Consider the following 20,447-nt stretch of genomic DNA (forward strand, 5'->3'; position numbering starts at 1 on the left):
TTCTCCCTCTTTCTCTTCCCTTCCCCCGGGATAAGAAATAATCTGATATGGGTTATACATGTATAGTCATATTACACATATTTCTAAAGTTGTGAAAGAAGAATCAGAATAAAGGGGGAAAACTACAAGATGGAAAAAAGCAAAAAACAAATTTAAAAAAGTGAAAATAGCATACTCTGATCTGCGTTCAGATTCCATCATTCTTTCTCTGGTTGTGGCTGACATTTTCCATCACAAGTGTTTTAGAATTGTCCTTTATTGCTATATGCTGAGGGGAGGTAAGTCTATCATAGTTGCTCATCACCCAAGATTGTTATTAAAATGTACAATATTCTTCTGGTTCTGCTCACTTCACTCAATAGCAGTTCAAGTAAATATTTTCAAGTTTTTCAGAAATCTTCCTGTTCATCATTTCTTACAAAACAATAATATTCTATTATATTCATATACCAAGGCTTGTTTGACCATTCCCCGATTGATGGACATCCCCTCAATTTCCATATCTTTGCCACCATAAAAGGAGCTACCATGAATATTCTTGTACATGTCAATTCTTTTCCCTTTCTTTGGGATCTCTTTTTCATAACATTTTCTAGACCAGTTGGTCATTGAGGGTATGCTGTTCAATAAGGATATTTGATATCTTGATATAAGATCCTGGTGAAAAAATGGACAAATGTGGACTAGAGTACAGATAAGTACTTTTAAATTTAGTTGAATGTGCATTTAACAGATGAACTTTGCTTTACTTCTATAGACCTCATTTTCCTTACCAAAAAAAATTTGAATATTAAATCAGATGATTTATAAAGTCAGTTCCATCTCACAGTCCTATGTCAATCAGGAGGGAGGACTTGCTCATCTCAGTGTTTTCAGTCCTGTATTTTTAACAGTGGCTTGAATGAAAGTAGATTGAACACTGAGCAGGATCAGGAAGTCTCAAATTCAAATCTAGCCTCAGATACAAAATAGCTGTATGACTCTGAGCAAGTCACTTAATTTCTGTTTCCTTTGTTCTTCAAAGAGGACCAGTGATATCACAGATATGACTTGTATATGAATGAATTGGACTTAAATGAGACAGAGTTGTGCCATATTGTCAGCTTCACTCTCTCTTACTAGGTCATTCAAGTCCAGTGGCAGGACAAAAGATTAATGGATACAATGGATGATCATCTTGGAGTCTTCTCTGCTTGGCCAAAGTGCCTCAGCTCCTGTTTTAGCTGCTTTTGTGACTATTGGAATAAATTGTTGTCTGTTCATTCTACCATGGAAGTCTTCATATTCTTGGGATAGACATCCTCCTAATTCACCAAATTCATTGGAGGAGGAAATGGAAACCCACTCTGGTATCTTTTGAAGAGGGCAACTATAGTGCTACAATGAATTGAGTTGAAGAGACTCATTTTCCAGAGTTCAAATCTGACCTTAGGAAATTGCTAGCTGTGTGACTTTGGACAAGTCATTTATCCCTGTTTGACTCAGTTTCCTCATATATTAAAATGAGTTAGAGAAGGCAATGGCAAACCACTCCAGTATCCAAGAACACCTAAGGCAGTCATGAAGAGTTGGACTCAACTGATAAACAAATTTGAATGCAGGCATAGAAGGCATGGATATCAAATTTTCAGAAGGCAAGAAGTGGCAAAGTTTAGCTATTACAAAAGTGCTTAACCAAAAAAAGTTCTTAACAGATTTAGATGGTAGACTAAATCTAACAATGTAAAAATTTTTGAAATGAATCTAAAGCCCTTTTGTGTTCAGAAAATTAATTCTACAACTATAGGTTGGGAGAAGCATGGACAGCAAGCAGTGAGTGGACTGTAGGTTGAGTGCAAATCAGTAATGGGATATAGCAGTGAAAAATATTGAGGCAGCATTACCAGAAGAATTGTGTCTAGAGCAAGGGATGTGATGGATCTGCTTTCCCCTGCCCAACCCAAATTATATCTGAAATATTGTGCCAGGTCCTGAGGGTTACCCTTTAGAGGGGATGTTGAATGCATACTTTGGAGGGACAGCAGAATGTTGAAACAAAGGCACAATGTTTGTATTAGATGAAGGAAGTGGGCATGTTTAGTCTGGAGATGACTTAAAGGAAGCACAATAATTATCCTTCATAGAATATATAAAGCATTGTCATGGAGAAGAGGAAAAAAGAAATATTAGACATCTTCTACAAAGTCCCAGAGGGTGTCCTTTGAACCAATAAGTGAACATTATAGGAGATCACATTTTGATTTAACATTAGGGAAATCTTTCAGACAATTAAAGCAGCTCAGATTGAAATGAACTACTTTATTGGGGATTGGGCAGGGGAAGGAAAGTAGTGAGGTCTCTATGCTGGAAGGCTGGATGACTCTTGTTGGAAATATTATAGCAAGGTCCTATGATCTGGGTAGGAATTGAATTGAAATTTATGGTCAGAGAACCTGGATTCAAATTCCCACTCCACTACCTATACTTCCTGGGTGTTCTTAGACAAAGCACTTCTTTTTCTCTGCATCATACTTTCCTCATCCTTAGAATGAAAGAATTGGAACAGATAACCCCTGAGATTCTTCAGAATCTACATCTGCCCTACCTCTCTGTGAGCTCCTTGAAAGTCTTTTGTCTTTCTTTGTATCCCATGCCCTTAGTATAGTTCCTGTTAAATAAGTAGACTCCTGATAAATGTTTATTGACTACCTACTGCCTCCTCATAAGCCCAAGTCTTTCCATCCTTAAAAACATTCACTAAATCGTAACATAATTGCCTTCAAACAATTTTATCTTCTTTTTTTACAGCTGAATTCCTAGAAAGTGATCATCTGACTTCTGAGGTCTCTTCCAGGTTTGAGAGTTTGTATATAACTTATATATATACAATTATACATATTGTATATTTGTGTATAACTGCAGCTAGAAAGATCAAACTGTCCCTCCTATAAACATAACTTTGTGTAGGGGGGGGATGGTCTGGCTTGGTGCACCCCTTGTAGTGCCTTTTACCTAGGGTTGAGGTTTTTCAGAAAATAAACTTGGCATGGCCATGGAATTTCTGAAACTTTTTTTAATTTCCTGAAGCCTCTGAATCTGACTGACCCCAGAGCTTTGAAACCTGGCTACAAGACAAGGTTTTTAAAGAAATATATGCCTTTGTATCCTGGCATGCCGAGGAACTAATTTTTTCACTTTTTTCTTTATCTGCTTGCCCCAAATCCTGGCCTGGAGTCAAATGTGCTTCCTACAGCCTTTGGACTTGTTCATCAAAGTGCCCTTGGCCCCTTATCTTTCAGAGGGCAGCTACTCTCTCTTTTAACCATAGGCCATCTATTCATTCTACCTTAGATATTTGGGCTAATCATAAGGAAAGCCCATGTTTATCTTTTCAGCCTCAGCACTCCTGCTTCCTTTCTGTAGAAAAGTAGGACATTTTGCTTCTGAAAACATAACTTTGCTCAGCCCAGTAACTTTTCCCCCTTCCAATTAACCGTAGGAATTTTATTCACTTGACTCCTATGAGTTACTACCCTCCCATTGATTGTTTAATAATTGATTGTTTAGTATAAAGATGTAATTTGATTTAGTTTTGTAGAATATTTGTTTATTCCTGTAATGCTTATAGCAATAATTTGAGTTAGTAACTTAAGGTATCTAGAAGAAAATGTTTTTCAAACCTTTTCCTTAAAGGCCCAGTAGCTTTTATATCATAACATTTTTCAATGCAACTTTTGAAGAATTTTAAACAGAGATTTAGACTATCAAAAATCCCAACATAAAAGTAAGGGTTAGACACTAGCATAAAAGTAAGGGTAAAAAATTGGCTTATTTCCTACAAGTCTGGAGCTAGATCTAAAATAATAGGAAATTAATAAAGTAAATTCAGCAATAAAAGAAGCCTCATTAGAGCCTCAGTGGCCTTTAGATGTGATCAAATAAGATCCGTTCTGTACCTTCCTTTACAGTGAGGAAACTGAGACTAACCATATTGTGGTTATAAGGATTGACTCTAAGTCATCTAGCCAGATATTAGCAATAGAGTTAAAATTACAACTTGTATCTCCTCTTTCCCTGTTTAATGCCTCTCCTAAATAAACATTGGGGAAAATTTTGGAATAGTATCTGAGTGTTTTAAGAGACAAGACGGTTTAGACTACGTAGTAACTGAGGTCCCTTCCAGTTCTAGAGCTGATTTTACTGTTGGTGAAAATCAGAATTTGAAAAATTAGTGAACAGGGATTTTTAAAGTACTATATGCCACTACAGCTAGGATAGAGTTCTGGGTCTGGAGTCAGGAAAACCTGAGTTCAAATCTAACTGTCACCCAGGGCAAGTCACTTGACTCTGCCTTAGGAAGGAAATGACAAATCACTCCAGTGTCTTTGCCAAGAAAAGTTCAGAAGGGGTCTCAAAGAAAGCTGGACACAAGTGGAATGATTGAACAAAACAACAAAATATTCCATGTACTATTATAGCCATTGAAAGTACAGAAAAAAAAAAAATAAAAACGGTCTCTTATTTCCAGGAAGCTTACATTCTGATGGGAGAGACAAGATGTGATAGATAAAAGCAGATGCAAGATACTTACAAAGTAGATATATGGTGATCTTAATAACTGAGGGACCCAAAAAGACTTCTTGCAGAAGGTAATGTTTGCATAAAGTCTTGTTGGGTTTTTTAAAGTTTTTAGCGAGGCAATGGGGTTAAGTGACTTGTCCAAGGCCACATAGCTAGGTAATTAGTAAGTATCTGAGGTCAAATTTGAACTCAGGTCCTCCTGACTCCAGAACCAGTGCTCTATTCACTGTGCCACTTAGCTGCCCTCTTTGTTTTGTTTTGTTTTGTTTTTTGAGTAAAGTCTTAAAGGAAGCCAGGTATTCTAAGAGGCAGAAGTGAAGAAGAAATATATTCTTTTTAAAATATATTTTTTATTCTTTTTCCAATTACAAGTAAAAAAAAATTATATTCTTATAGAAAAATTTGAATTCCACATTCTCTTCCATCTTATTGAGAAAGCAAATAATTTAATTTAGGTTATACTTGCGTAGTCATGTAATATATTTCCTTATTAGACATGTTGCAAAAGAAAAAACAGACCAAAAAATAACTGCAAGAAAACAGAGTTTAAAAATATACACATCTGCATTCAAACTCCATCAGTTCTTTGTCTAGAGGTAGACAGCATTTTTCATCCTAAGTCAAGAAAGAGTATGTTCCAGGCATCTGGAACAGAGACTCCAAAAGACATGGAGATGGGTAATTGAGATTCAGGGATCTATAAGGAGGATATTATAACAGGATTGTAGAGTGCAGTTATAGAAGATTAAATAAACTGGAAAGGAAGGGCCAAGTTCTGAAGAGCAGAGGTAGTACGTTGATCCCAGAAATAATAGGAAGACACCATAATTTATTGAAAATGAGAATGACATGGTTAGACATGTATTTTAATTGATTTTCAGAAATGGATTGGAGTAAGAAGAAATCCCAAGTAGCAGTACCAATTAGATTAATGCATTCATTCTGACAAGAGATGAAGAGGGCTAGAAATAGGCTGGTAGTTGTACACAAGAAATGTTGTGGAAATGAAAAGAATAAAATAAGCCAATGTTGGCTATCTGGGAGTGAGAGGGAGGAGTTGAAGATGATGGCTTGAAACCTGGGTGACTGAGATGGTGGTGGTGCCCTTTCTAGTAATAGGTAAGTTTAGAGGTGATGTGGGAAACACTGAGTTCTGTTTTGGACATGCTGAATTTGAGATGCCTGGGAAACATCCTGGATCAAAATGGGTAATGGGAAGTTTGTTAAATAGGACTTCAGCCTGGGTGAAAAATAAGTCTAATGCAGAAGAGAGAACCAAATCCGGGAAAACTGGGAATGCTAAGAGTTGTGACTAGCAATGGTTTGGATAAAGCAGTTTTAACATGCAAGTGAAAAATAGGTATGAAGTATCTACTGATTGTAAGGCAATGGGTTAGATATTGCAGATTCAAAGATGAAAAATGGTGTGGTAGCCCTAAAGAAAATGAAATCCTTCATTCATGGGCATTCATGGGACTGATGCTTTCATTTTAGATGAGAAAATTGAAGCCTAGAAACCTCTGAATTGACCAAAGTCAAACAGGTAATAAATCAAAGATCCAGGACTTCACATCACTTGTAGCATCTGAATTGACACTTTGAGGAAAAACTAGGGATTCTAAGAGGCAGAAATAAAGAGATGAAGGACAAAGACAAGAAAATGGGAGGTGGAATGAGGTATTTTGTGAATAGCTACTCAGAGGAGTCATAGAGTATAAAGAAAAGGACAAATAACATGTTTTGTAGGAGTGAAGCAGAGAAAGGATGGAAGGACAGGAAATTGTGATTAACGGGAATATTAAGTTCAAGATCGGGTAACTGAACAATTTGGGGTAATGATTAGGGCTAAGATATTACTTCCTTTTGCATGAATAAAGTAGGTTGGAGAGGAAGGCCATGAAAGTTGAGGAGGTTGAGGAACTGGGAAGCTGAGATGTCAGTGGGACATCACTGTATATGTTAAATCATCAAGAATGAGTCTAAGAACTGGGCTAGAAGGGAAAAAAAGGGTGTTAAGCCAGGTACTGAATAATTCCTGGAGAAATGAGAAGGAGTGACTTAGAGACTTGTGGGTGATCACCACAAGGGTCTTAAATGGGTAGTAGAAATGGATAGACTTAGCCTCAAAGAAGAAAATGCTAAATGATGACAGTGAGGATAAATATTGGTAAGGAAAATGAGTATTCTGATTCTTCTTCCTGTCCTATTATATCAAGGTACATCTTGAAAAAAAGTAACTAATGATGAGGGTTGAGGCACATTTTGGAGAAATTTAGTTTCTATGAAAAAAAGACTAGAGTATAAGAAGAAAGATAGGATGATGATGAATTTCATTGTAGGGATGGAATTTCTAGTGGGTAGAGGGTAAAGCTAGTAGGTAAGAATAAGGACTAGAGAAAGGTAGAAATGTAACACAGATAAGGAATTTGCCCAGGTGAGGACTCTGAATCATAAATCATTGAAAAAAATTTGTTAAATATTTACTATATATCAAGCACTATGCTAAATGCTGGAGATACAAAATTCTAAAATGAAGTAATTTTCATTCCAATACAGAGAACAGGGAAAGTGATGATTGATATTTTGGTTTGGAAAGTGTTTTTTTTTTTTCTTAGGAAAAGGCATGAAGATCTAGGGAAACAGATTGACACCTTATACAAAAAAAAGCAATTGGCAGAGTTGATTTGATTATGGTTCCAGAACTGGAAGAGCCATAGAGCAGCTTGGTGGCTAGGGAGGCGATGTCTGGAGAGTGAAGGGAAGCATGGCTGAAGCAGCCCTACTCATAAGGTGGGACCCCAGCAAGAGAACTGCATTCTCAGGGGTTAAGTTCTCCAGGACCTGGTTTCTATCCTGGCCTGCATGGCAAGGCATAAAAATCCTAGACATAAACCAGAGGAAGTGCTAGTTGATCAGAGCCAACCAGTATTGAGAGGATCAATGGCTGTGGTGACTTGAAAATGATGGATTACTGATGTAGTAGCTATTTAAGAATCTGTAATGTAAAGTAAGAGATCATGCCTTGTTTGAATAAAAGTAAAAATCGATACTAAATTAGAAAAAAAGATAAAGATGAAAAGGCACTGAATTTGATTGTTTCATTGTAACTTGCTATACAAGCTGTTGATTCAGTAAAACAGAACAAACAAAACTCCATTTGCATTGAATAAAGAAAAACCTCATTGACTCTATAACTTACTTAGACAAGTCTATCCCCCCCCCAAAAAAAAAGTCAACACTATATGGAGAATGGAAGAGCTCAAAAATCTTCTGGCAAACATTAGATTTCGATACTAAGCAGAGTCTTAGCAGTAGCCATGTAGATAACAATTTCATTTGTAATACATCATGGAGGAGGATATCAGAAGATCAAGAACAACCACATCACAAAAAGGGGGAAAAGTTGAGGAGAATAAAAAGCATTCTATCAAAAGGCTTGGCATGATATCAAACTAAAATAGATCACCCTTAGTACATCTTTAAATAAATCTGGAAGAAGGCCATTAACTAAGTGTAAAATGGAACATATCTGAATTTCTTTCCTTATCTAGTCTCATTACTAGTGATAGTAGACCCATTACATTTGTACTCTATTTGTATTATCCAATGTACTGAGGAAATGTCAATGGCACCTAAGTCAGAGTCACCAGACCTAACCAAATCTGTACTGGAGTTGGAAGAATTTTATTTTTTTTTTATTTTTGCAATGCAATGAGATTAAGTGACTTGCCCAAGGCCACCCAGCTAGGTAAGTATTAGGTGAAGTAAGATTTGAAATCAGGTCCTTCTGACTCCAGGGCCAGTGCTCTATTCATTGCACCACCTAGCTGCCCCGAAGTGGAAGAATTTTGATGGAATTTTAGGGAGGTCTATGATATGATGAACCCTCAAATTCAGAAAGATTCCAAAAGAATGGAAATAATCACAGATAGTGATTTTACTAAAAATGGCAAGGAGAAGAGTGACAAATTATGTGCCATTTCCTGTTTATATTTTACTTCCTTTTCTCTATAAAATCTTTTATAGTTGTCTATGAGTTATCAAGGATATCCTTGATGAAAACCACAAGCCCCCACTTTCAAAAAATTGTTTCCTATTGTAAATCACATCTTCAAAGTCACATGATTGAGAACTTTAGAGAATAAAGGTCCTACTGGGTCTATAGACTGATTACAGAAAAGCATTTTACTCAGCATAATTTGCCTTTAGCACCACTCCTCCAACAAAGTGTCTCCCACAAGTTTCTATGACTAAGTGACCACTAAAATAAGAATTACTGAGTTTTTATATCAAAATAGAGAAGCATGCTTCCTTAAGGTGTGTACCACCATCATGAATGATATTCCACAGAAATCAAATAGAATTCCCCATCTATTCTAATCCTCTTCAATTTCATGTTTTCATTGTCCTAATTGCATCAAGAGTCAAATGCTACAGACTCTTTGATATAGTCTGGTCATGGAAAAGAGGTCTAGCTAACTATATTGAGGGGGGGAAAGAGATGAAAAAAGTCATACTAGCTGTATTATAACATGAAATTGAACATATGACCCTTAGAATTAGTTCTATCAATGTGTGTGTGTGTGTGTGTGTGTGTGTGTGTGTCAATTGATCAATCACGTTAATGAAACTCACTATATTTCTGTAGCACAAATACTGCAATTTTATTGCTTTGGGATTCAGAAAGAGCAGGGATGGTAGCAGAGGGTTTGCCCTCATCCATAAATTCATACTGCACCTGGATGGAGGATTATAAAAGTGACCAAAGAGAAACCTGATATGCATTTGTGGAATAGAAATTTCTCCCTTCTCTGATCTGTGTATAAATGAAAGAAAACATGAAAATCTCTTATTGTAGGAACTTTCAATTATTCTGACTGTGAACTGAACAATGATTAGTGAAAGACTAAAGCAAATACATCTATCTTTATTCTGCAGAAGAAAACCAACAAGATAAAAGATGATTTGTACCAGACTGAGAAACATCCTAAAGATGATTAAAAAGTTTCTGACAAAAAAAAAGATACTTAAGCTGGCTGTTTATAATGCCTGACTTCTTCCTATCAAATTTTTGAGCAAAGCATAATAAAAACAAGCTGAGCATATCAATGAGTAAATTATCTGGGAGAAGATTGCACTAGAAATTAAAGAATGAGGGAAATACATTTTTAAAAATACTATTGCTATCCCAAATTATTAACATCCTTTCTCAAGCATATTTTATGGTCATGGTTGATCAGTTCCTCATTTACTTTAACCTGCCAAAACCTGATATCAATTGACATTTCTTCTCCAAAAACATCACTGACCTGTAAAGGATCTTACCTTGCCTTTTTCTGTCTCTGAACTAGATATTGACAAAGTAATCCTAGAGCTAGAAGAATGAACTTAATCAGAAAACAGATTTATTTCTAGCTTTACTCCTGTTCTTATAACCTTATTGTGTTAACTTATTGAACTGTAACAAGGCAATGATGTTTAAACCTCTTAACCATGCTCCTACCTTAAATATTAATGCTTACTGAAATTTGACTTTTGCCCAGGAAATAGGCCTTTGTCTTTCCTTGCAATAACTCAAAAGAAATGGGGGATACACAAATTTAGAGACATCACCACTCCAAATATTCATGTCAGACACACTATACTTGGACCCCACAAAGTGGTGTCATTTTGGTCATCTTCAAGTATGAAGGACAAGAACTAAACCTATTTTCCTAGCCTTGACCAAAACTTCAACTATTTAAATTCTCCTTTACCCTTTGATCTTCTGCTAATTTCCAACTTTTAATGCTAATACATGAAGCTATGCTCACCCAGTAAAATTTAATATTCACTGAGTTCTCTTCTGTTCTTATATATTACTCTTCTCCCCCCATCTCCCATTAGTCGTTCTTGCTGGACATGCATCTCCTATTTACTTTTTCATAGACCTCTCAAATGATGGAAATACATTTCTTTTCTCTGTCTCTTAGACAGTTATATCCATTATTTCCTTTTAAACTAAGATTAAATTCTGCCCTCAACATAAAGCCTTTGCTAATCCCTCTGGTCATTAATCCTGTCTTTTCCAGCAATTACATTACATTGATTTTATCTTTATTTTGCAAATGCTTGCTTAGTAGGTGCCCTCCATTTTGAAGCATGCTCAGTAACTATCTTGGTGACCATGTAAAAGCTTGAGGAAGATTGTGTCTGTCCATCCATTATTGTGGATATACTATATTAAAGGTTTCTTGCCCCTTGTCTTGCCCTCTTCCTTCTAATCTCCAGTTGTGAGGAAGACTTTCTCCATCATGCTTCCCCATCCTTCTCAACTGGAAGTTCACTCTGTCCCTACAGCTCCTTCCTCTACTTAGTCCCTTCCAGAAAGAACTTCTCTTTTTTAAGAAAAGTGTCCAGACCAGCTAGTCTTCATTCCTCCTGGGTCTCTACTCCCAACTTTGAATTTTCTCCACCTCTGCTGGCATCTCTTTCTCCTCTCATATGTCATCTTCCCCTATTAGAATATAAATTTAAAAAAAGAATATAAATACCTTCTGGACAAGTACTGACATTCTTTCTAATTGTATTTGTTTTTCTAATTGTATTTTGAAATAAGAACTAAGCACTTGATACGTAGTTGTTAAATGAGAAAGATTGTTAGCTATCAACACCCTTGCACACCCCAAACTGACATAAGGCTATGTCCCAATCCTGTGATCTTTCTTTTGGTATAGCATCTTGACCAACATCCTAGAGGCCTGAGGTGCCAGCAGCAGCAGCACCTCCCATCCACAAGGCAGGGGAAGAGGCATTATCTGGAATGACAGGACCCCACTTGCATTTAGACGGTTCTGTCCCTGCCAGGAGACAGTGCAGGAATAGGAATGAGCTAGAGCAAAGTGAAGGGTTGGCATTGGGGTAAAAATAGGGATTGAATAGACAGGTAGATGAACAAATTCATGAGTGAATGATTGGATGAATAAATGAAAAAACATTTATCAAGCTTTTATCATGTTCAAACCACTGTACTATTAGGGATTTTATGCTCTCAAGAGGCTTACATTCTAAAAACACCTCTTAAAGTTTCAGATTCAAGTCATTTGGAAAGTTCTCATGCTTCTTAAGACTGTAGAGGCAAAGCAGGTGATATATATCAAGTTTAAATCATTTCCACTGATATAATCATCTCCCTATCTGATGCTGAATGATCCAGCATTGCCAACAACTTTGATGATAAGGACTTAGTTTTCTGGGTCTTCATAGCTTTGGTTGAAGAGGAAGCAGAAAGGTCACATCTGCATAAGGGTTATTGCTTCTCTGGACTATGGCTTGCCAGGTTGGAAGCAAAACCAATGGTCTGGAGATAGAAGTAGGATCATATCTGCTAGGCTAGCTTACATACCTTATGGGTAGCCGTTGGTTGGTGATTGAAGGAAATTGTTTTCCAGTTCACCACAGGGATTCCTTTCCCTGTGATGACCGCAGGAATTGAGTTGGAAGAAGGGACACTGTTCTTATAAAGACCACTCTTTCCCAAACTCTTGGGTTCCTGCTCCTAGACTGGCTCCATCAGTGTCTGAGGGAAGATAGTGGTCCAGGTGTGGTACTTGAAATGTGCTCCCTCCTGTTACTCCCTTAGTATGTCTTACTGCTTCATCTGGACTGGTTTGTCTGTTAGCTGGCAGATGGTGGAAATGATTATCAATCGATGAATCAGTTGACAAGCCTTCTGTTGGGTCAAGCAATCTACTAGATACTAGGGATGCAAACACAAAAAATGAAATTATCCTTAAAGTACCTCCAGGGTTGGGGGGGGGGTGGAATAAGGAAAGGCTTCATGCAGAAGATGGTGCCTAAATTGCATCATTTTAAAAAATTTAATCATTTAAAGCAGTGGAGTTAAGTGACTTCCCCAAGGTCACACAGCTAGACAATCATTAAGTGTCTGAGGTAAGATTTGAATTCTGATCTTCCTGACTCCAGGCCAATGCTCTATCCACTGCTCCATCATCTGCCCATTTTTTAAATATACATTTTTTTTAATTTTCTGAACTGCATCTTAAAGGAAATAGACTCAAAGGGATAGAGGTAAGGAAGAGGTGCTTTCCAGACATAGTGAATGGCAAGTGAAAAGTCTTATGTACAATAAACAGAGGAGGGCATTTTGGTTGGATTGCAGAGTGTAGGAGGGAGACCAGAAAGATAGATTGGGATCAGATGGAATATGGAGAAATTTTAGCATCTGTTCTTCATTTATTAGTGATTGGCAATGTGTTTTCAAAGGGTTATTTATGATTTGCCATCCTTCTTTTGAAAACTTTTTATTCTTTCTACCACTTATCTATGGTGCTATCTGTTTCAATTCCCTATATATCTTAGAGATTGGGTTTTTCTCAGCATTATTTGGCACAAATATTTTCCCTACTTTTTGTTTTTCTTTTTATTCTATCTTCTTTGATTTGTGTAAATACTTTTTAATTTTTTGGTGTCTCCATGGTCTACTAACCCTCTTATGATCCCCCACTTTTTTTTTAATAACTCTATCCCCAAGTCAAAGATGTGAAAACTACCTTTCCAGTTTTACCATCAGTTTTTGTTAAATAGGGAAGCCTTCCCCCAGTAATTCATGTTCTTTGGTTTATCACACACCAGTTATTTTCACTGATCTACTTTTCTGGAACTTTTTTACCCATTACCAAATGGTTTGGATGATTATTGCTATATTATATAGTTTGAGATCTAGTCCAAATACTAAGTACTTTTTATACAGGATTTTTTCCCCTTCTTTATTTCCCTTGAGATTCTAGTCCTATTGTTTTTCTAAATGAAATTTGTTATTACTTTGTCTAGTTCTATAAAGCTTTCCCTTGATAGTTCAATTGACCTAGCATCGAATCTATAAATTAATATAGGTAGCAACACCATTTTTATTATATTGGTATGACCCAATCATGAACAGTGGGTCTAATTATTCAATCTCTCCTTATTTCTGTCAAGAATGTTTGGTAATATATTTCTATAAATCTTGCCTATGTCTTGGTAGACTAATGCCTATATATTGTCTATATTTTATAGTTCTTTTGAATGAAATTCAATCTCTTATCATTTCTTTCTGGTTTTTTATAGTAATTTATAGAAATGAATTTTTGTGGATTAGTTTTGTTCGCTGCAACTTTACTAAAGCTATTAATCAACTCAGTTTCATCTCTCATTTTATTGAGCTTTCTCATATTGTCAGCTAATAGGGATAATCTCTTCCCCTTTGCCAGTGTTTATGTCTTTAATTTCATGCTCATCTTTTTTAATATAGTTAACATTTCTAATATATCATCTTTTATGAACTCAATTTTCTCATAAATAATTGGAGTAGAGAGGTATATATCTTATATAAAATTCCAAATATGAAATTATATAATTTTCAGTGATGATTCCTCAAGGCAAAATATGACATTGAAAAAGTCCCTTTATTTCTTTGGATCATAGATGAGTTTCCTCAACTATAAAATGAGGGGTTTGAATTAGATTATCTCCATGGTCCTTTGCAGCTTTGACATTCCTATCTATTATTAGCCTATGATACCAAGAAAGTCTACTACTTTGTTGTTGCTATTTGTCGGTTGATAAGGAGAAATAGAATCTGTCTCTTAGTCAGTCCTGAGCCAGATTACCCAACAGCCTTCAAGGTTATGACCTTCAGGCACCCAGCTGCCGCAATTTAATACAGAATGGCTTCATCACACATCAGGTGTCTTTACATCTCTATAGGCCAATGCCCCAGACTCACGTGCATCTTGCTATTTGAAAGCTATTAATAGGAAGATATCATATAACCACACTGCAAATATAGATGGGATGCCAGCAGGGGATGTAGAGGACTGAAAGGACTGTAAAACCTATTAAATTGAAAATAGTTGGCATGTGAATTGGCATCTTTAGGGTAGGTGAGAAATACTAGGTTGCAACTTGAAATGCATACATATTTTCAAGGCAGCTCACTACTCAACCCAATTCATTAAAAAAAATCTACTGCAGAACTTTATATATATATGTATATATATATATATAATATACATTATATATATAAAATATATATATTAAGGTAAATTAAAAAAAAACTTCACAAAGTGGTCAAATGTTTGCACATTTCCTTGGCATTGGCCACCTGAATGTTTGGATGCCTTCTTGTCTAAATACCCATCTGTGGTAGTCAAGAAAGAACTCAAGATACCACTAAAATGTAAAGCCATAAAACCATTCCATTTGCAACATTCTTGTCTTTCTTCCTCTTCTAACCATGTTCTATAATTTTTCATTAGATTTTTATAAGAATGTTATTGAGTCCTATAATCTTAGCTTATCATTTTTTCCATTTTAAATTATACCATTTTCTTGTGACAGCTGATTTTTGACAATACTCCTTGTCCTTCTTTGCAATTTCCCTTGCTTCCCAAACCACATCATATAGTGTACTTTGTCATCGTTAGACTTTTGGAAACTCGGATGAAATATTTAATAGTGTAGCCAAGTTAAGTAAGCATTCATAAATGCAAGTGAGCTTGAAATGTCATAAATATATGAAAATGATCATTTCCATGTACTTTGAAGAATTGAAATTTGGAGACAGTCATTCCAGATCTTATTTCAATGAAGAAAAATCTGAATTAGCTAAGTTTGTTTATAAACTAGCAGGTTGCCTTTATGAAGTATTTTGAGATTTGCAAAGCACTCTACATGCATTCCCTCATTTAGTTCCTACAACAGCCTTGTGAGGTTGATGCTGTTATTGTCCTTATTTTACAGATGAAAAAACTGAGGATCAGAGAAGTTAGAGAATTTGCTCAGGGTCGCCCTACTAGTCAGTGGCTAAGGTATGACTTGAACCCCTTTTTCCCTGATTTTAAGAACAGTACTTTATCCATTTCCATTCTACCTCTAGAATATAAAGAGAATATATGCAACTGAACAGCACTGCAAACTTATGTTAGGTATTATAATTTATTATTATTTACCCATGTTGCCTCTCCTTTACCTTTTCTTGGCCTTGAGAATTGTATATTTACCTATTTCAGTATTTATATGTTAAAATGCTAGAAGTTCTAAGACCTGATGTCTTAAAATTCTCATCACTTACCACATGTGGTAAATTGGCATAAATGCATCTCCACCAGTTTGGGGTTATATACAGGTATCTGCCTTGCTTACCCAATGTCTGACTGTGCTTGTCTTCTTGTCCTCCTGGGGAACTTGTATAGGAATTTTTCCATTTTTCCACAAACCAGAATCAAAAGCAACTCTTTTTTTTATTGAGGGTGAGGGTATTTTTACTTTTATACACATTATTCGTCCTAGGTCAGCATCTTAGGAAAACACTAATCCTAAGACATCTGGGTTTTGCAAGAGATAGAGAACTGGCTTCACAGTTCAGAGCTCAGACATATGCTATGTGACCCTGGGCAAGTCATTTAACCCCAATTGCCTCCAAAAAGAAGAAGAAGAAGAAGGAAGAAGAAGAAGAAAAAACACTAAACCTTTTTCAAGTGTATTAGGGCTTCTTTAATACAGATAGTTTCATGTCTATAAACAAGGAGGGTCTATTTCTGCACAAGCAGCTGTTCCTCATCTTCATGAATGAGGCTTTCCTCCTCCCTACCCCCACCCTTTCCATGAACATTTAACCTCATTCTTTTTTTGGTAGTTTCTGATTCTCCCTCTTTATCTTCCACTTTAGAAATCCATTTCCTTTTGACTTTCTAGGTCTCATAACTGATAATAATGACTTGTAATTTCCATTTCATATCTATTGCTCGACTCCCCTCTGTTTTTTAAGGGTTTCTCCTTCTACAAGTGAGTTTTCTGTATTCCTTTTCTTTTCTCTCCAGAGAAGCTCAACCCTCATATGTTCCTTTTGGTCCTGACAGTCTTTTATTTGTCTGTAATGTAAACTGATCAATTGCTACCAGAGTATTATAGCCTTCCTCTTTTCTATAAGAACAATTATTTTCCTCCTTTGCCTGCCCCCCCTTCTTCCCCCTGAACTAAAATTCCTTTCTCTATTATTATATTCTTGAAAACCAGCTTATCCTCCTTTGCTAAACAAAAGTCTTCCTCAATCCTTAGTACAGCTTATAAGACCCCAGAAGGCAGTATCAACAAATTCAGGTAGGAAAGCAGGAAGTTTCACAAAATTCCACCAAGACTCAAAACGCAAGGAAAAAAAAAAACAAAAAACAAAAACCTCACCTAAAAATGGCTAGCAATAAGGAAATCTAGCAGTTTTGATAATGGGCATCCAACCATTGGTCCTGGGCTTTAGTTGAAGTCTAAGTCTCTGAAAGAATGTCAGGGAAGCCAAGGAGAGAAGGGTAAGGCAGGATATCAGTTCCAAAGGAACGGAAGTCCCAGGCATGAAATATAAGACAGAGATTTATGGGAAGGTTGCAAATACTAAATCAAAGGCCTTGTATTAAAACTGACCCCCCAAAAGAAAATAGAACCAATAGTGAGTTTGAATTGCTACTGACTCAGCCAAATTATAGATCTAATTCTCTCTCTCTCTCTCTCTCTCTCTCTCTCTCTCTCTCTCTCTCTCTCTCTCTCTCTCTTTATTTTTTTCAAGGCATTAGAGTTAAGTGACTTGCCCAAGGTCACATAGCTAGGTAATTATTAAGTGTCTGAGGTTGGATGTGAACTCAGATCCTCCTGACTCCAGGGGCTGTTTATCCACTGTGACACCTAGATGCCTCCCTGGTTCTCTTAAGGTCTGGATTTAGAGCCTTAACTTGGTAAAAATTCATCTGGAGGCAAATTCACTTGCTGGAGACCTCATGGATACAAGATGCATTATCCAAGAAGATAGCCTTAATAGGATTAGGACTGGGCAGTGTACTTCTGAAGGACCACAGGGGAAACTTTGCCAGATGAAGGGATTGTGAAAATGTGCCCTCCTGTGGAATAAATACGCCCTCCCCACTTGTTGGCCCCTTAGAGCAGTTCCTCTTTTTCCCTGTGCTAATTATGGCTATGTCTAGACCTGTCCCAATGACTAGGGTGAATCTGAGCCATCAGATGTAGGTCAAAGATACCTAGGACTAAAGAGTTTTAGTATAGAGAATCAGCTTTTTTCTTGAGAAACAGAGGTTCCCCCAATTTTAGGTAATGTATCACATGACAGTTTTTGTTTTTTCTTTACTTTTTTATCTCCATTATCCTTTGTACATTTCCTGCTCTTCATTCAATAGCCACCCAGATTCTTTGGAATTCCAACCTTCTTGCATGGGCTTCTGAAATGGGACAACCATTCAATTTCAATTTCAGCTTTTGCTTTTTGCTTTTTTCTTCCTCTTGATTAATCCTTCAAAAATTCCTTTCTCGTTCTTACTCCTTAGCTTATTGTCTATTCCCTTAGGGTGACTTGTAATGCCCCACAGATACTTATTTTTGACAGTCTCATCAGGGAAGAAGGGCAAACAGGTCATCAAGTCATGATGACAATCTTGCATTGGCATCTTTAGCTTAGAAAAAAAGACAGGGTAGACACAGCAGCTGCCTTCAGATGTTGGAAGGACTTCATGTGGTCCAGGAATTAGGCTTATGTTCCAGAAGACGGTCCATTATAGAAAACAATGGGCAAAACTTTCAGGGAGGTAGATTTCTGTTCAACAGAAAATTCAGGATTTTTCTAATGATCAGAGCTCCAAAATAAAATGTGCTTCCCCTGAATCACTGGAAATATTCCCTTGGAAGGTGGATGGACACCTGTTAGGGATGCTGTAGAAGGGATTACTGAATTAGATCCGAGTTGGGATAAGCTATAATCAATAGTCCATTCAGGTTCTGTGAGATCTGCTTGTCTTTCTCTTAAAAGAACTCATCCTTTATTTAAGGCTATCATTCAGGGACTTCTTTTATCTATCTTGGTTCCTTTCTACAGCATTCCCTTGCTCTCTTCTCCTTTGATGTTGCCTTTGCTAACCTATACATGCCACTTGAACCTTATTCCCTGCGCTCTCTTAGATTCCCTGCCCATACTCTTAGAGTATGTTTCTTTGGATACCCTTTCTTTTAATAACCTTCACTTCTCTTTTCCCCCTCTAGCTCCCTCTCTGCTGTCTACAATCACGTCCATCTCCACTCTCCTGAAAAGAAGCAACCCTCACTTGAGTCTGCCACTCCTCAGACTTCTGTCCTATATTTCTCTATCCAAAACCTAGAGAAATATCTATCTGCATTTTTCTTCACCTCCCTGCTTTAAATAAACCCTTGCAGTCTGACTTCTGACCTTCCAACTCCTCTAAGGTTATTTTCTCCATGTTTGCTGTGATACTGATGCAAAGAAACATGGGCATGGGAAATAGTGAAATCAATAATTGAACAAAATCAGCAACAATACCTGGATTGATAAATCCACCGACCTTTTCCTCAGTCCTCAGGTTCCTTGATCTTTCTGTAATTTCTGACATTGTTGACCATTCTTTCCTCCTTTGGTTTTGTGACATTTTATTTTCCTACCTGATATTTCCTTTTAATCTACCCATTCATTCTCAGCTCCTTGACTAGATCATAAGCTGTGCATCACCTGGGTTTTGTATACAGATAGCCTAGGATTTCCTCCTAAGTCCTTTCTCTTTACATATTCAACAGTTTCCATGGGTTTAATTATCAAATCTATGGAACTGACTTCAAAGTCAGCCTCTTAAATACACTTTTTTTTAAAAAAGATTTTTCAAGGCAATGGAGTTAAGTGGCTTGCCCAAGGCCACACAGCTAGGTAATTATTAAGTGTCTGAGATAGGATTTGAACCCAGGTACTCCTGACTCCAAGGCCAGTGCTCTATCCACTGCACCACCTACCCACCCCTTAAGTACACTCTTGAATTACAATTCTATAACATCGTTTCCTTGTTTGATATCTCCAATTTGACTCTTCAAATTCAATATGTCCAAAACATAACTCATCTTTTCCCTAAAATCTATCCTGTATCCTGACTTGTCTTTCTATCAGTCAATAGGGTTCACTGTAAAATTATAGGGCATAACTTGGGCCCCAGATGAAAGAGTTCTAACTTTAACATGCTTGGCAAATTGACCCTAGAACAGAGCCTTACTTAGACAAAGCACATCCTTGCTCCTTATCATCCTTACTCCTTATTTAGAACACCTAGTGGATGCTCCATGAACCCTCTCTCGGTCCAGGGAAATCAGAGAGCTTAAAATTTCCATAACATATGATCTTCTGGCTGAAGGTCAAAATTTTCTTATTTAAGCTCTCCCTCCCCTCCCATATCAGTTAACTAGCTTTGGCCTATTTCTTGACCCGCAGGCTATTTTGTGATAATAAAAAACTTTGGCTAAAAAGAGATCCTGTAAGGTTGAATTCTCTCACACTGCCTCCAGACCAGGGTCCACAGAGCCTCTCTTGGTTTTCCCCAGCATAATGACCACCCTCCTTAGAGCTATGTTTTTTTATTATTATTATTTTATTTTTGGAGTCATCCTTGACTCTTATCTTCTCTTTATCCTTTTCTATCCTATCAGTTACCACAATATCTCCAAAACATCTCTTACAATTATCTCCTTTCTCTGAGCCTTCACCCTGATTCAGGTCCTCTATCACCTCTCCTTTAGCATTAAAATAGTCTTCCAAGTCTACTTAGGCTTCAGACACTCCCATCTCTAATCTATCCTCCACAAAGTGCCAAGTGGATATTCCTAAAATGCAGAAATGAACTTCTGTTTGATAAATTTCAGTGCTTTCTATTGCCTCTAAGATACAACACAGATTTCTCTGTCTGATATTTAAAGCTTTCTACAATCTGACTCTAATCTCTTTCCAGACTAATTTCTCATCACTCTACATCATTCACACAATATTCTAACCAAACTGACTTACTTGCTGTCATTTATAC

At 36.8% G+C, this 20,447-nt stretch overlaps 1 protein-coding gene and 1 long non-coding RNA gene across 2 annotated transcripts in view; both read left to right on the plus strand.

Moving 5' to 3' along the window:
- The window catches only part of LOC141507094 (uncharacterized), a 59,077-nt gene extending 57,878 nt beyond the window's left edge, over positions 1–1,199 (plus strand). The window contains exon 3 of the long non-coding RNA XR_012474075.1: positions 1,123–1,199. This is a non-coding gene — a long non-coding RNA (uncharacterized LOC141507094). The remainder of the gene's footprint in view (positions 1–1,122) is intronic.
- NECTIN3 (nectin cell adhesion molecule 3) overlaps positions 1–20,447 on the plus strand; it is a 177,361-nt gene that overhangs the window by 134,459 nt on the left and 22,455 nt on the right. The gene's annotated exons all lie outside the window — the stretch shown is intronic.

Source organism: Macrotis lagotis, chromosome 1 (assembly GCF_037893015.1).
Source record: "Macrotis lagotis isolate mMagLag1 chromosome 1, bilby.v1.9.chrom.fasta, whole genome shotgun sequence".
Lineage (NCBI taxonomy): Eukaryota > Metazoa > Chordata > Mammalia > Peramelemorphia > Peramelidae > Macrotis > Macrotis lagotis.